A 17,506-nucleotide genomic window follows, 5' to 3' on the forward strand; every position below is an offset into this window, starting at 1 on the left:
TAAAATACATGAATGACATGTTGTATTTGCAGATAGCACATACTGAACTTTTATAAATACAGGATCTACTAAAACTGCACCTTAACTGAAATTAAATAAGTTTACTGACGAAAAATTACAACTTTCAAAATGGTTTATGTATTTTAACTAAGGCATCGGTTTATAAATGTTGTTAATTGTTATAAATATTGGATTGAGTGAATAAAAAATTGACATTACAATACAAAATACAGATGTGTTCATATACATTAGACTGGTCCTCAACTTCAAGGCAAGACAACACTTCACATTTTTTTCTGAATGTGTGTTACACACGTTTATGACACTGTCCACAATACTGTTTTGGTTTACTTAGATTGTTGCACTTCTGCTCTATGTTTTTGCTTCTCTTACACAAATATGGCATCAACCTTTCCATGCAGGAGGCTGACGTGCTTCTGTTGTCACTTCTTTTTCTTTTGAAGAATAGTCTCCACTGATTGAACAATTTGGTTAGATAACCCTCTTGCATTGGTACTTCTCCGTTTGTTGTGTTTCTTTTCATTCCATCTTGGATGTTGCTGGATGAATATGGTGGTTGCATTGATAGCACAAATGTCGATGAGAGAGTAAAATACAGATACAGGCCATCTTTGTTCCCCTCTTGCAGGTGTACATACGTGCTATTTGATCAATGGTATAAATTCCACCTTTAGTGAAATTATAATATGCATTTATCTCATTTTTATTCTTCTCTCCTCAGACAGTGCCTTTAACTTGGTGCATTGTTGACATCAGTAAGTTTTAACTTGGTTTGGTTTTTGCTTTGTAGGACACCAAAGTTACTGGAGGCCTACCTGTTGATGGGTCTGTGAACAAGAACATTGATGAGTATAGCTCTCAATTTGAAGTGTACTTCATTATGTCTGGAATATGCTTCCCGTTTTGACTGGGGAGTTCCTACTGTAATAGCTTTATGGTCTTGGTATAACTCTTCTGCCAAACCCAGCGATGTGTAGTACCGGTCTGTAGTAATATTTCAACCAGTATTTTTCACCAGACAATTGACCACAGCTGCTGAACCCCATTCATCTTTCGACAAATTCTGAACATTACCTGCATAGGGTCCCTGTCAACTGCATCGGACGTCATGCGTATTAAAGATGCCATACTTGCCCAGTTTATCCTTCATAAATACTTTGAAGGGGCAGCGCCCTCTAAACAAGCTGAGCATCTCACCAACAGTGAGGTGGACCCCTGGTTTATACAGTGGTGGAAACTTATCATTCACTTTGTTGAAAAGATCACAGATTGCTGTGAACTTGTCTGATTCTGTGAACTTGTCCGATTTCCTTCTTAGCTGGCTGGTACTTTCGTCATCAAACTTTATGGTTGCAGTAAGTTCCTTGAAATGTTCCCTTGCCATAATACCCTTGTGAACTGGTCGACCCACTAGGTCTGACCAAAGAACGTATACACTGACAATTGTCCTTACTTGCCCCCATAAGTATCACAATTCCTATATAGGCATACAATTCTTTCTCATTAGTCTAAGTAACATTTCGCCTAATGCCTCTTCATTTGAATGTTTTACCTATAACACCCATGATGTCAAGTGTAAGAAGTAACTTCAAGGGTTCTGCAGGTGACTGGCAAACACCAGCTGGAGTTATCCCTGCCTGCTCTCTTGCTATATTAGCAACAGACCTCCGAGGAATTCTAGGCTGTGTGGTCACGTACCTTCTTCTAGACTTGGCCACAATAACATCCTGATGGTCACTGCCTGAAGCTGTGCTATCTTCATCTTCTCTAACATCCACATCACTTTCCCGATCTGAATCATAGTTCATTTAACACCATCCTCATATCCAGAGTCAGAATCTTCATCTAAAATTTCATTCAGAGCTCTTTCTAAAGACAAGTCACATATTCTTTTAGTCATTTCTAAGTTTGGGTGTGAACAGCAGGGAACTGCACTAACTCGCTGCAAGTTTATAAGATAAATAACAGCTGACTGACATCAACAATCCCTTCCTCTGAAAGTAAACTGATTGTTGTGAATATCAAGAATACCAACCAAGAAACTAACTTGCATTGTTGTAGAGATGAGAAATACAAAATCATACTAAGGGAAATTTTCTATACCATGGAAGCCTAAAAGAGGGGGTGGGTGTTGGACCCATAATAAGTTTATTAATTTTTTTCTTTCAAAGCAGGAATTTTCTATAAAATATATTGACACTAATGTTTCATAAAATAGCCAACAAACAATAACTCAAAGGAAATGTTTAATATGAAAGTTACTTGGGCAAAAGCATGGGGGCATAAAAAAATTGTTGGTTCAACGAACAGCCGCCCCCCCCCCCCCCCTTAGGCATCCTAGGGTTAACAGCTAATATTCTTAAAATTTTGTATTCGTGGGGATCCACAGGCCCAGATGCTTAATAAACGTAAACATTGCATTAGACTACTACAGATGATGTTTGTGTGTGTACTAAGCTAATGTGCATTGACAATTTCAAAATCAACTCAGATCTGCATAGGTAAATGCCTAGTTTATAGACTTTTTTCTGAAATTATGAACAATTTAAATAATTAAATCAAACAAACACTCCATTTGATCCTTGTTTATTACAACAAACATTACATGAAGTAAGGTAATCCTGCTGTCCAGTTGTAAGTTGGGACAAAACAAACATTCCTTATTACCAGTATGTTCACTTAAAAAGATTTTCAATTTACACACAGAAAATTTGATACATAAAATTAAGCACAACTGTTCTCCAGACACTCTTGCATGATCACATTGACAAATGAAAAAAACAAAAATACAAGGGAGAATATCTTAGATAACTTCATCCCAAAGCAAGAAGAGTTCTACATGTGCTGAGTATAGTCTACTTAGGATAGCATCCTCACCCACTGCAGTCCAGTTAATTTAGAAAAAAAAAAAAAAACTGGCAAAAGTGAGAACTGCAACACATCAAGTAGCAACAAAGAACTGTACTGCAGGAAGTTGGGACATTACAGTCCCCGCCTCATCAGGTGCAGATGGTTCACACTTAGCTCTCTGGTGTGTGAACACATCTGACATGGACCCCCCAACAACCACAACCAAAGCGAAGAGGTTCACTAGGAAAACGGGTATGATTTGTTCCTTTGCTAGGTTCCCATATTCAACTTTGGAGGTTTGTTGAGTTGGCTTTTTTTTGTGAGGCATAGTTTAAATTTGAGACTTTTCTTGGGCTGGGGTGCTACACTAAGAGAGTCAATAGCACAAGAGCTCTCCTCCTGCACACTCTCAGCACTGTTACATAGGTTTGTATCTCAAACGTGTTAAAATATAACTTTGATTTTGACAATTTTCTTGTTTTCTGTGGGAGCCCACCACCTCAAACAGGAACACCTGTGGAAAAAAAAGTTTTATTCCTTACAAATTCAAGAAGTCTTTTTTAATATGTTTGCAAGTTACACGAAATTGTCATAAAACTGAACACTTTACCTCTGGCAGCAACAGAGGTGCTCACAGAATTACTCTTTTTTGTGTAGTCTGCTATCAGCCCATTTTACAGCATAAAGAAAACTGCCATATATTCACACTCCACATTCACCTTAGCAGCAAATGAGTATTATAGTGCATGTACAAGCAACATTTACTCTGAACCACTTGATGAATAACAATGCGTGAAGCACTATTTTCTATTTGATACTTCGATAACCACAAAATGCAAGAACCATATTTTGAACTCCTGACTTTAGTAATATAGGTAGGTGCAAAAGATAAAAATGACACATTCCATTCAGAATATATTCCCACACAATGTCTTAAAAATTGGGCTTTGCTTTGTGAGGTTCTCCATTTTCTAGTGCTTCATTCTTCTGTGGCTTGTCTTGTTTCTATCTGTTTACAAATTCCAGATGTTAAAGACTGCACATTTATACAAAATCATGTATATTCTTTACATAAAGCCAGCAATTCTCATACTGAGCACAAAACTTGGACACACAATCTATTGGACTCACCCTCTATACAAGGAACATGGTAGGAGCTATATGAACCAACAAACATTTATCATATAAATAACACTAGGGGTAAAAGAGAACAATTCAGGAACATAAGCAGGCTTCTGAAGGTTTCCGTAAACAGTGTAAAGGTAACTTTGTGATGTCTTTGTTACTCAAACAACATACACAACATTCATGGCAAAAAGGCATCACATTCATTACCTGCAGCCACTAACTTGCCAGAAAATCACAAGAAGGTTTGGTCTTTTTCAAAAAATAAAAAAGTAAATGGATCAAATCCATGTATCCAGACACACTGTGACCATAATGGAACTGAAAGAGTGACACACAAAACCGAACATTTTTCACCAAACTGTTTCACAGCAGATCACACTGTAGTTCCACCCTTAAATAATCTCTCTCTCTCTCTCTCTCTCTCTCTCTCACACACACACACACACACACACACACACACACACACACACACACACACACACACACACACACACACACACACAGTAAGTGCCCATGTGTTGAAAAGCAATTGGAATTGCTCAACAGAATAAAGACCACTGGATCTGATAGAACCCCAGTTCAATTCTACACAGAGTTTGTGAAAGAATTTGCTCCACTTCCAGCAGCAGTGTACCATAGGCCTCTTGAGGAACAAAGCATATCAAATGACAGGGAGCGGGAAGGGGGGGGGGGGGGGGTGGACATCCCTATATTCAAGAAGGGTCACCAAGAATATGCACAAAACCAATAGCCCTACACCTCTGATGTCATTCTGTTGTGGAATTTTGCAACATGTTTTACACTGAAAATCTCTGTAGGAAAACATGGGTCCCGAAAATCCTGTGAAACCCAGCTCTATCTCAGAAAGCAGTAGCCACAGGCACCCAGGTAGATGCAGTGTTCCTAGACTTCAAAAAGGTATTCAACACAGTTTCACACTGCCACCTAATGAACAAAATACGGGTGATGGAATACCAGACTGAATATGTGACTGGATTGTAGTTTTGCTAGCAAACAGAACACAGCATATCATTATGAACTGAGAAGTCTTCAAACATAAAAGTAACTTAGGGCATGCCCCTTCAGAATGGTACTGGATGATTGGATGATAACTTTGGGTATTAAATTGTAAGACATTTCCAGGGGCAGATGTGGACTCTTGACCACAATCTATTGGTTATGAACTGTAGATTAAAACTGAAGAAACTGCAAAAAGGTGGGAATTTAATGACATGGGATCTGGAAAACTTACTCAACCAGAGGTTGTACAGAGTTTCAGGGAGAGCATAAGGGAACAATTGACAGGAATGGGGGAAAGAAGTACAGTAGAAGAAGAACGGGTAGCTCTGAGGGATGAAGTAGTGAAGGCAGCAGAGGATCAAGTAGGTAAAAAGACGAGGGCTAGTAGAAATCCTTGGGTAACAGAAGAAGTATTGAATTTAATTGATGAAAGGAGAAAGTATACAAATGCAGTAAATGAAGGAGGCAAAAAGGAATACAAACGTCCCAAAAATGAGATAGGCAGGAAGTGCAACAGGGCTAAGCAAGGATGGCTAGAGGACAAACGTAAGGATGTAGAGGCTTATCTCACTAGGGGTAAGATAGATATTGCCTACAGGAAAATTAAAGAGACCTTTGGAGATAAGAGAACCACTTGTATGAACATCAAGAGCTCAGATGGAAACCCAGTTCTAAGCAAAGAAAGGAAAGCAGATAGGTGGAAGGAGTATATAGAGGGTCTATACAAGGGCAATGTACTTGAGGACAATATTATGGAAATGGAAGAGGATGTAGATGAAGATGAAATGGGAGATACGATACTGCGTGAAGAGTTTGACAGAGCACTGAAAGATCTGAGTCGAAATAAGGCCCCCAGAGTAGACAACATTCCATTGGAACTACTGACGGCCTTGGGAGAGCCAGTCCTGACAAAACTCTACCATCTGGTGAGCAAGACGTATGAGACAGGCGAAATACCCTCAGACTTCAAGAAGAATATAATTATTCCGATCCCAAAGAAAGCAGGTGTTGACAGATGTGAAAATTACCGAACTATCAGTTTAATAAGCCACAGCTGCAATATACTAACGAGAATTCTTTACAGATGAATGGAAAAACTAGTAGAAGCCAACCTTGGGGAAGATCAGTTTGGATTCCGTAGAAATACTGGAACACGTGAGGCAATACTGACCTCACGACTTATCTTAGAAGAAAGATTAAGGAAAGGCAAACCTACGTTTCTAGCATTTGTAGACTTAGAGAAAGCTTTTGACAATGTTGACTGGAATACTCTCTTTCAAATTCTAAAGGTGGCAGGGGTAAAATACAGGGAGCGAAAGGCTATTTATAATTTGTACAGAAAGCAGATGACAGTTGTAAGAGTCGAGGGGCATGAAGGGGAAGCAGTGGTTGGGAACAGAGTGACACAGGGTTGTACCCTCTCCCCGATGTTATTCAATCTGTATACTGAGCAAACAGTAAAGGAAACAAAACAAAAATTCGGAGTAGGTATTAAAATCCATGGAGAAGAAATAAAAATTTTGTGGTTCGCCAGTGACATTGTAATTCTGTCAGAGACAGCAAAGGACTTGGAAGAGCAGTTGAATGGAATGGACAGTGTCTTGAAAGGAGAGTATAACATGATCATCAACAAAAGCAAAAAGAGGATAATGGAATGTTGTCGAATTAAATTGGGTGATGCTGAGGGAATTAGATTGGGAAGTGAGACACTTAAAGTAGTAAAGGAGTTTTGCTATTTAGGAAGTAAAATAAGTGATGATGGTCGAAGTAGAGAGGATATAAAATGTAGACTGGCAATGGCAAGGAAAGCGTTTCTGAAGAAGAGAAATTTGTTAACAACGAATATAGATTTATGTATCAGGAAGTCGTTTCTGAAAGTATTTGTATGGAGTGTAGCCATGTATGGAAGTGAAACATGGACGATAACTAGTTTGGACAAGAAGAGAATAGAAGCTATCGAAATGTGGTACTACAGAAAAATGTTGAGGATTAGATGGGTACATCTTCTAACTAATGAGGAGGTATTGAATAGAATTGGGGAGAAGAGGAGTTTGTGGCACAACTTGACAAGGAGGAGGTGCCGGTTGGTAGGACACGTTCTGAGGCATCAAGGGATCACAAATTTAGTATTGGGGGGCAACGTGGAGGGTAAAAATCATAGAGGAAGACAAAGAGATGAATAAACTAAGCAGATTCAGAAGGATGTAGGTCACAGTAAGTACTGGGAGAAGAAGAAGCTTGCACAGGATAGAGTAGCATGGAGAGCTGCATCAAACCAATTTCAGGACTGAAGATCAGAACAAGAAGATAACATAGGGAGTTCCGTGAGATGTTTTGCAAATGGTGCTGTTGTATACACAGAAGCTAAATGCAAGAATACTAACAGAGAATCGCTGTTTGGTGGAGAGTGTGGCAAGTGACCCCCAACACAAACATATGTTAACTTATTATGATAACGTCGACAGAAGACCCTTTAGTGTAAGATCACACTATTGCAGAACAATCACTGGAAGCATTTATGATCATAAAGTATCCACTGGCATGCGTATGGAATAATCTTAAGTGGAATTACCACATTAATGGTGAGTATGGTAACTGCCAGACAGATTCACTGGAAGAATCCTCAGGAAATGTAGTCCATCAACATAGGAAGTAGCTTACACAACACTCGTTTGACCAATACTCGAATATTGCTAACAGTGTGGAATCCGCACCAGACAGGACAGTTACAGGAAATAGAGAAGATCTAAAGAAGAGCAGCACATTTTGTTACAGATTCATTCAGTAAGAGCAAGATCATCATGCAGAAGCTTAGCCAATTTCACTGGCAGATGCTACGTACTTCTGCATCATGTTATGGCATACTGTCATATAGTTCCTGGCATACTGTAATAAAGTTCCAATACCTTGTATTCCTCGCTGAGTCAACCAATACATTGCTTCCTCCTATGAATATCTCATGAAAAGACCACGAATATAAAATTAGGTAGATTAAAGCCTACACTGATGCTTACCAACAACCCTTCTTCCCACCAACACATACACAACTGGACGAGTGACACTGGTACAAAAGGTAACCTCTGGCACACACCGTTTCAAGGTGGCTCGCAGATGGATTGACTGATTGATTGAGGTGGGTATGGGACAAAACAGTTAGGTCATCACTCCCGCAATTCAAAGTTACTTGCACCACAGAACACTGTTGGAACATGCAGGACGACTTGAGCACCTACATAGTTAGAGGTATTAATAGCTATTGCCTATTGCTTTATAGACTACAACGCACATATGCCTTGTCCTCTTGTAATACCATGGCATCTTCTGTGCAATTAGTCCAATGTTGTTGTTTGCGCAGCTGCACGAAGACCGACGTCTTCTTCCCAGATTCATTACTTATATAGACTAAAGTGGGTGGATCCAGTCAGTGGGGTCGAACTATAAAGCGAAGAAGTTAAAACACACAGTAGACGGCATAAAAGGGTACATCAGTTCTAAAAACTGAGGGGGAGAAAGAGTGCTCTTTGCATGGGAGTGGTCATGGGTCCCAGACCTAGGAAAGACAGGCCCCAACCACAACCATCCTGCCCTGCTCCAGGAGCAAAGCAAAATTTAATAACTGAAAATAAAAACCACATTCACATAGAAAACTGAGGACTAGTTTAACCATCCATGACTTGTCTGCTGAAAGACAAGGAATCTGGAGGGCTGTACTTAGTACAAAGGGAAAAAGGAAGAGAACCACACACACACACACACACACACACACACACACACACACACACACACACACACACACACACACACACACACACACAAGAATGCCAAACAGCAGTAGTTTCCAGACTATGTAGAGCCTTTTAAGAGCAGTAGTGCACCAGATTCATTCTACTGTTGGACAAAGAGATTTTACTTCAATCTGCTTATCTGCACCTGGCATCATGAAAGGGATTGGGGGTAAGTATCACGACACTGAACGGTCAGCAGTTCACTCTCCAGGATGCCCACATGACTTGGGACCCAGAGGAAGGCAACAGAGCACACAGCACAGCCACGGGTAGAGAGAGTTCATGGATAGCAGAGACCAAAAGATGATGGGAGTAGCATCAGTCTACAGCCTGTAAGCTAGTCATTGAGTTGGCACATATTAAAACACTGTGCGGCGCAGGGGGTTGAGGCCCGAGAAACTGACAACCCTGTTTATGCTAGCTGCTCTGCTCTGTGAACACACTACAATATGATCCTGCAGTAAATGATGTTCCACACCAGTACGACATGTAGAAGTGTATCCTGCATTATCCATCGTTTTAGAGCCATCGGTGTAGAAGATTGATGTCACATCAATGTACCGTTACCCTGAACTTCTCAAGCAGCATATAAGCCATATCTCATCTTTCTTAATGACTTACTTGTCATGTATGTGACCCACAAAGGAAAGGGGTTTGGTGGCGGCAAAAGTCTCTCAACCAGTCCTAGTACAGACAAGTTATTGGGGCAAGGGTTTCGTTCAAGCTCCCAGGGGGTAGCCAAGGAGGGCAAGGCCAGAAAGGCACAAACAGGAACTGAAACTGAACTATTTGTACGAAGAGAGGTGGCTGTAGAAGAGCAGTCAGAGAGTTTAACATGCTTCATGTGCCAAACATCCGCCCTGGTACCACCCACTCCAAACAGGGGCTCACCGAGTGGGTGCCACGCAGCCACAGCATCTGGCTCACACTACAGACTGCAAATTTAGAGATAGAGGTCAAACCCCCCCCCCCCCCCCCCTCAAGGGGACCAGAAACCGCACGATGAAGCAAAGTCAAGAGGATACCCAGACGAACATAACACCAGGAGACAGAAAGGAAGGGGCAAAGAGAATGGAGTAGGGGCAGTGAAGGAGAAGGAAGAGGAAGGTAAACCAGCCCAGAAAAGGAAGGAAGGCTGCAGTGGCTCAGGGAACCATGCGCACCATCCCTGTACCCACAAGGGAGCTGTGGGCTCACTAGGGAAGAGGGTGGCTTGAGGATATAAATGTAGATGTCCGTGTAGAACGTATGCAGTATTCACCACGAAAACCACCTCTCAGGTGAGTGCCCCTTCTCACTCAAATTCGTAGAAATCACAGACATAAATTGACGGGCTTGCTGCTAAAGCCAGATAAGTCCATTTCTGGTCAAAAATGAGATATTTCGACGTGAGATATAATATGAGAACGTCCATCTTTTGGTGCAAGGGCCAGACCTTTGCAGACTGATTTGAATGAGATATGCATCGTTACGTTTGGTGGAAGAAACACATTAGTCCTGGACTTGCCTGGTTCTTGCACCAGTAGGTGGCAGCACTAGCGTGGCAGGCTGTTGTGTTGTTTACATGGCTGCATGTGAAGTTGAAGTTGTTCAGATCGTGCATTTATCTGTACTGTATATTGTGTTTAAGCCATGTCTCCCGATGAGTCACGCAGTGATAGTGAATATGAACACATAACGAGGAAAAGAAAAGGCGATTCTAGGAAATGGAAAAGAAACAGAGACAAACTGAAAAGGCTATGTGGCGAGTCATATGTAACATACAGTGGTTAGGTTATTCCAGCTCGTGAAACTAGGCCTGCATGCAGCTCCAAAAGAAAATGTTTGGAAGTACATTTGCGAATGAGTGAAGTATTCTATGAACAACTTAGGGAAGAAACTAAAAGGGCCAGGGAAAATAAAGCTGTTGCGTGTTTGGCATTTGATTGCCAGCAAAATTTGTCTCTTCCAGTACTTCCTTCAACAGATGTATTTTATCTGAGACAACTGTGGATGTACAACTTTAATATACACTGTTGCAGCAGTGGAAATGATCACATGTTCATGTGCACAGAATGTGATGGCAAAAGGGATCCTGATGGAAGTTATTTCCTGTTTAGATTGGTACCTTAAACATGTCATTCCCCCTGATACAACTGAAATTTTATTATTTTCAGATAACTGTGCTGCCCAAAACAAAAACAAGGCACCTCTACAGTATCTCTTCAGTCTTGCACATACTAACAAATTTCAGAAAATTACACATTACTTTCCAGAGCAGAGACACTCATTTTTGCCTCGTGATAGGGACTTTGGGAACATTGAAAAGGGTTGTAACTAGATTACACCTTCACTAAGAGTGGCATTCAGTCGTTAGAAAAACATCTAAATTCTTAACTGTTGTTCCTGTGAAACAAAACATGTTCAAAAGTTACAAAGACCATTTTAAACAGTTCTTTAAAATAAATATGAAAGCAAAACACAATGGGCTTTTCAAAATTTCACAGTATAAAATGCTGCAGTACAGCTATTCTCACAAATACATACTTAAAGCCAGCCAGAATCAACACATGACTGTTATGTCAGAGTTTGCACTTCCCAGAGGAATCACTGTAGGGTGGTCCTATACCTCTTAAAAGGCACAAATATGATGTCATGAAATTGGTTAGAAAGTATATTCCTACTGCAGATATGGGTTTCTACGAAAAACTGTTACCCTCTGCAGGAAATGATGATGGTGAACACAGCCCAAATGAAATAGAGTAAGAATATTTTAAAATGACTATAGTAAATCAAGTAGGTCAACAAAATGTTCTGAGACTGTAGTTTTTATATTTAGTTAATGATAATATCCTTAAAAAAATTACATCAGGACACAATAGTTTACGTTATAAGGCAAGCAAAATGATGTATAATTTCTCTGACAAAAGACATTGTAAAATGCCTGGTAATAAATACAACAGAAAACCTAAAACATCGATGTGACAAGAAAGGAAGTCACCAGACCAGTGACAGATAAGCCAACCTTATGTTCTTGAACCCAGTATCTGATCAGAAAATAACCAAGATTATAAATAAGCTATCAACTTCTCATTAATTGAAGGTAGTATCTGAGTACAAAAAACAGAAAGAATTATGATCCAAACAAATGCAGAACAGAATCTGTAGTATCAGGTTTTTCAAAAATGTCAGAAATGCTCATACTCAAAAGACTGAAAGCTCAACACGAAAACCAGAATGAGGAATAAAAGGTATAGCAACGCCATAATCAACATAATGTATTGTACAGGTCTTGGACAATTGAATGGAGTTTTCTTTGCCCTACCCAAGGCATCTGACAACCAATCAGTCCTACCATTAAAAAATTATATATATAACTGGTATTCACAGACATGCAGCAACCTGGATAACATCAGACCTCAGTGACAGGAGGCAATATGTAACTGTGAGCATAATATACAGATCATAAGTTCCAAACATGAAATGTGGGGCACCTCAAGTTTCTCTAAAGGGACCTTTCCTCTTCAATTAGTACATAGATAATTTTTTGATTGGACTGGACTGGACTGGGTGAAGCAGCTTCAGTGAGGTGGTCATGTATAAAACTAGACAATGATCTAATTTGGAAACAGCAGATAAATAATCGTTCGAACACACTAAGCTCTGCGACATTTGTGATACATAACTGGCTCAGTATACACTTCAGGATCTATTGTACACTATTTATAATGGAGTTTCTGAACCTTATATGCTATGTGGAATCACTGTATGGAGGGACTCTACTGTCACAGGATCAAAATGAAATAATAAAGAAGGAACTCATCGGAATTATACTGAGAAAGAAGCAAAAAGACTTGTTTCAAACATCTTAAAATTTTTGAAATTTCCACCATTTTATATATGCTAGTCAATTGTGACTGCCAATGTGAAAATCTGCAGAACTGGAGACCAGACTGTTCATCCACATTTACAAAAGAAACACAGACTACAGATTTCCAAAAAAGGACCTATACACTATGGTATCGAGATAATACAAGCATTGTCATGAAAATTACAGAACCTCAGGACTGAGATGATGTTCCTGGAAAAAAGTTAGTCAAGCACTAACTTCCAATACCAATAGAACACCATCACCATATCTGCACACCAAGCTAGCTAAAAGAAACATTTCAGGAGTTGATGAGCCACTGAATAAAAAGCACAAAATTAAGAAAGAAAATCCAAGTTTGGTGATATAAGACTATACGTTACGGTATAAATACTTACCGGGAGAAAACAGTTGTGCGTTCTCAGTTACCAAGATAATGTACAAGGGTGAAATTTGCAGCAGCCCAAGGAAGTGTGGTACACTTCCTTTTCTGATTCCTTTTCCTATAAGACTCGAGGAAGAAGCCTTCATTTCTGTGTTATGACATACTGATAGATGAGCTTAATTTCTGGAAAACACAAACATTCAGTCACAGTGTATGAAAAAACTATTTTAATGGAAAAAACTTCAGTGAAGAAGAAAACTAGTATGTAGAATTTGAGGTGTTGCATATTCTCACCTGATGTCTGATGATGGTGATAATAAATATTGGACCATGTTGAAAATGTGACACATCCACAGGCTGATAGGGGGTGTGCAAGCAATGATGTGAAGATATTATCAGTACGCCATTTTACTTCATGTAATGCTAGAATAAGAAATAATTATATACAACTAAAACTGTCACAGTATGTATATAAGTCACAGATTTCACAAGTGTACTACTGTGTGCCACATACAAGTCATCACAAAATTGACAGTTAATTTGCAACAAAACAAAAATTTATAACCGTAACTTGAAAATTAATACTCTTATCTCTTAGTCCAAATGTCTACCTCTCAAAAAAAAAAAAAGTGTCCAAGTAAAGGAAAGAACACCAGTCTCTCACTTTCCAGATAGCAGCTGCCAAGTGAAGGAGAATTTAACAATTTAAAATTATCAAATTTGTTAAGATACCTCACTTCTGATGTTGCATTGTACACAGTGATATCAAGCTGGCATAAATTGAACTATTATATGTCCTCGGACCCTTACTGTTTCGGCGATCTACTGATGCCAAACATGGAGCTTACTTTAAGGTATACTACACTGTTTGCAGATGACACGTATCCAGGTAATAGACAAGACAAAGCTGACCACGATTGAAATAATAAACCACTTATGTCATCACTGAGTGAATGGGTTAGTGAGAAAAATATAACTACTGTGGGAAAAAAAACCCTACACGAGTTTCAGCCTCTCATCTCAAGAACGAGAACTCTTCAACTTGCTCGTAAACAACCAAAAGCTCACCAGTGCAAGTTCCCTTGGGTTCTTGGTATGTGGCTTGAAGAAAATCTTAAATGGAAAACTCCTGTCAGTTACATCTAAACAAGTTTTCAACAGTGTGTTTATATTCTATGGGCATTCAGGAAATCTGCCACCAAATTAGTCCCTAGACAAGTATATTCTTCTTACCTTCATACCATACTACAGTAGAGGTATTATGGTGGAACTCACCCTGCAGCAAAGATATCTTCAAACCGCAATTTAAAAGGCAATATGTATAATACACAATCTGAGATATGATGGATCATGCAGACAACATTTCCAGAAACTTGGCACCATCTGTTTAAACTTCCAAAGGAAAGACAGACCGGTAATATTCAATGAACACATTCATAGCTATCAAACAAGACAGCAGTGGGCCCTACATATGATTCAGTCAAAAACAAGTTGCCAAAAAACTGTCTTCCATGTCAGAATTAGGCCTGATTATGGTGCACATATCCTAAGAATAAACAAATGAAAGTACAATGTCCCCTGCTTTCTTGTAATATTGAACAAACTTTCATGAAACATTGTTACAATGTGATTGTAAAAATTACTTGTAAGAATGTATGCTGACTTGTCCAATACATGTCCAAACTACACAATATTATGATTACATGGATTAATAAAATACAATATTAAATGTTCCAACTGATCTTAATAAGCCACAATAAAAATACAAACACTAACAGTCACAGCAAGCAATAGGTGATTTCTAACTATAAATGGCAACAGATTATACCCTTTTCTGTATAGTGAAATAATACTGTAAAGGGATGCCAGATGTCACTTAGAAACCCTTCAGTGCCAACCCGCCAAAGTTTGTTCGCTAGGGGAATTCCTCCATTATGAATTTATATATTATACATATTTAAGCATTAAATACTCTATCGACAAGAACAAAAATTTGTCTTGTTGCCCAAATTTAATCTTATTCGCTCAAGAACTATCCCACCAAGCACCAACACTGAATCCATCTTCCCGAGCAATGAATACACAACTGTTACCCGCATGCAAAGACAGATACAAGTCGAACACTACAATTAACGCCTTCGTAAGCTAGAATTATGCTTATAACATGTCAGCATCTAATCATACATGATCTTCAAACGGAATTGTCTTTTCATGCTTTGGAATGTATCTTGCCATACAGTAACACCATACAAACACAATATACTGGAAAGTTCTACGCACATATCAAAATAACTGAGCACGGCAAGTTATTCACTTACAAAGTGGTGTAGTTTAAAAGAACCGGTTTGCTTCCTGCACGGTAAAATACCACATTATCTTTTGTTCCTGCACGTGTATCGCCTTGTAAAGCATTTTTAGTGGTGTCAATTCAGTGAAACTCTTAAATACAGTACTACATTTCGCAAACACAATGACCATAAGAAAAACTAAGCTTTCAACCAGTTCGCCACATGAGACGAAACTGTGCGAAACTTAGAAAGAAACTTAACGTGCAACAAGCAAAACTGCGTTTCTCTTAACAGCTCAAGTGAAAACAGCGTCCACAAGACCTTGTTAGCAACTTACTTTGCTGTGGCTTCCTGCCCTCCATGCTACGCTCTCCATGCTACTTCGAGTCCATCCTCCGCAGGAAAGCGGCGAATGCGTCTTTGTCTCGCGTTAATATAGCACTTTGCGCGTCACAGTAGGAAAGTGGGGGAACTACCAACCTTGTGACAGTGCGCCGTACTTGTAGAAGTGTTGGGGATTTCTAGTGTTTGAAATAACACAAAATGATTTCCTTTATACACATATTTATAGACGAGTGGCAGTCTTCTATTCCTTTGCTAAATAAAAATTAGGTACGGTACCGGGCGGAACAGAAGACACGATGCAACAATATACATTTGCGCATCATTTGGACGATGTGGGCATTTTGTGAAACGACACGCCAGTATCTCTTGATTTTTCATTGTCTTTCGCAATGAATTCGGTTTTTCTTGTATTTTGCATTTGTTATTTTTGCCTGAAAATGTGATCAAACGTCAAAATGTTTCAGTTATTTGGAAATTATCAAGCGGTTATTGTTTCCTGCGACGTGACAAGGTCTGAGAATAAATTTCATATTTAAAAACCAAGTCACACTCGAAGCAAAAAGCCTCCGGTAGACTGATAACTTCATTTCACTGGATTCGCAGTATATAAATCTGCATCGGCATACGAATGGAAGTCAGTCGAAACTCAGACTGCGATGATGCAAAAGTAAAAATGCTCAGTTCCATTTTCAAATGTTCCTTTACAAAACAAAATTCAGGACTGCTGTCCCAGTTCTTGTCGTACAATTTAAAGATGATCAACAAACATACTGGTATCGGAGGTGTTGAGAAAATACTAAAATCGCTACAAATGTATAGATCCACAGGGCCTGAAGTTATCCCTTTCATGTTCCACGTATTATTTGTGGCCGAGTTAAGCCCTTAAACACAACAATACATTAAATCCCCCGAAATAATTTACGCAAACAGTGGGCAGAGTTTGGGAGAAAGAGCAGAGTCACACCTGGCTACAAAACGCGTAGCAGAAATATCACTGGCATCTATCGTTAGTAAAATCTTAAAACATTCCGAGCTTAATTGTAATGAGGTACATTGAACAGAAGGCCTTCCGATAAAGCATGTGGCTCTATAACACACCAACGCTTATTTAACGGAAGCACGATCATACACGGGGTGTTTCACAATTGATGTTACACGGATGTAGATGTCGTAGAGGGCAATTACGTCATTCAAGGACGCTACAGACCATCAAAGTTACAGGCGCCGGCGCCTGCAAATGTATGTATACACAGAGTAATCCTGTGATAATGTTACTAACTTTCAAGGGCTGTGGAAACAGATAAACGTATGAGTTGGAGGTAAGGGTACCTAGAGCTGAAAAGAACGAGTCGAAAGTTACAGGCGAAAATATTTCTGAAACATCCAACAGTGGAGTACGTGCACTGGTACTGTTGATAAGAATGTAGAATATGCAACTTTCAGAAGTATTATGGACCAAGACAAGAAAAAATGTCCAGTATACATGGGCTCTAAATTACATGCCTGACGAGCTAAGAGCACTCATTCTTCTTTGACAGTGTGAAGCACATCTCCTCTATTGATGAAGTGCTCATGATTCTTAAGGTATGCATTGTGGAGCCCATATTTACTTGACATTTCTCTTCTTTTGGTCGAAACTACTGGCTCTAAAAGTTGGCTACCCTACAATATTGGCAACAACAGTACCAGTACATGTATACAACTGGCAGAGGTATCAGAACGGTTTACGCTGATAATTCAACTCGTTCGTTTCCAACACAGGGATCCTTACACGTAGTTGATGCATTTATGATTCTCCATCATCATTGATAGTATGTAGTATCATCACGGAATCACC

The 17,506-nt window shown here is 39.4% G+C and overlaps 1 long non-coding RNA gene across 1 annotated transcript; it reads right to left on the reverse strand.

The window, feature by feature from the left end:
- Positions 1-2,591: 2,591 nt before the first annotated feature.
- Positions 2,592-15,863, reverse strand: LOC126335448 (uncharacterized). Its single transcript, XR_007564871.1, has 4 exons — positions 15,662-15,863; positions 13,331-13,459; positions 13,050-13,219; positions 2,592-3,385 (listed from the first exon to the last, which is right to left on the reverse strand). It is a non-coding gene; the product is annotated as an uncharacterized LOC126335448 (long non-coding RNA).
- Between the last annotated feature and the right edge of the window lie 1,643 nt (positions 15,864-17,506).

The sequence above is a fragment of the Schistocerca gregaria genome, chromosome 2, assembly GCF_023897955.1.
Source record: "Schistocerca gregaria isolate iqSchGreg1 chromosome 2, iqSchGreg1.2, whole genome shotgun sequence".
NCBI classification, from domain to species: domain Eukaryota; kingdom Metazoa; phylum Arthropoda; class Insecta; order Orthoptera; family Acrididae; genus Schistocerca; species Schistocerca gregaria.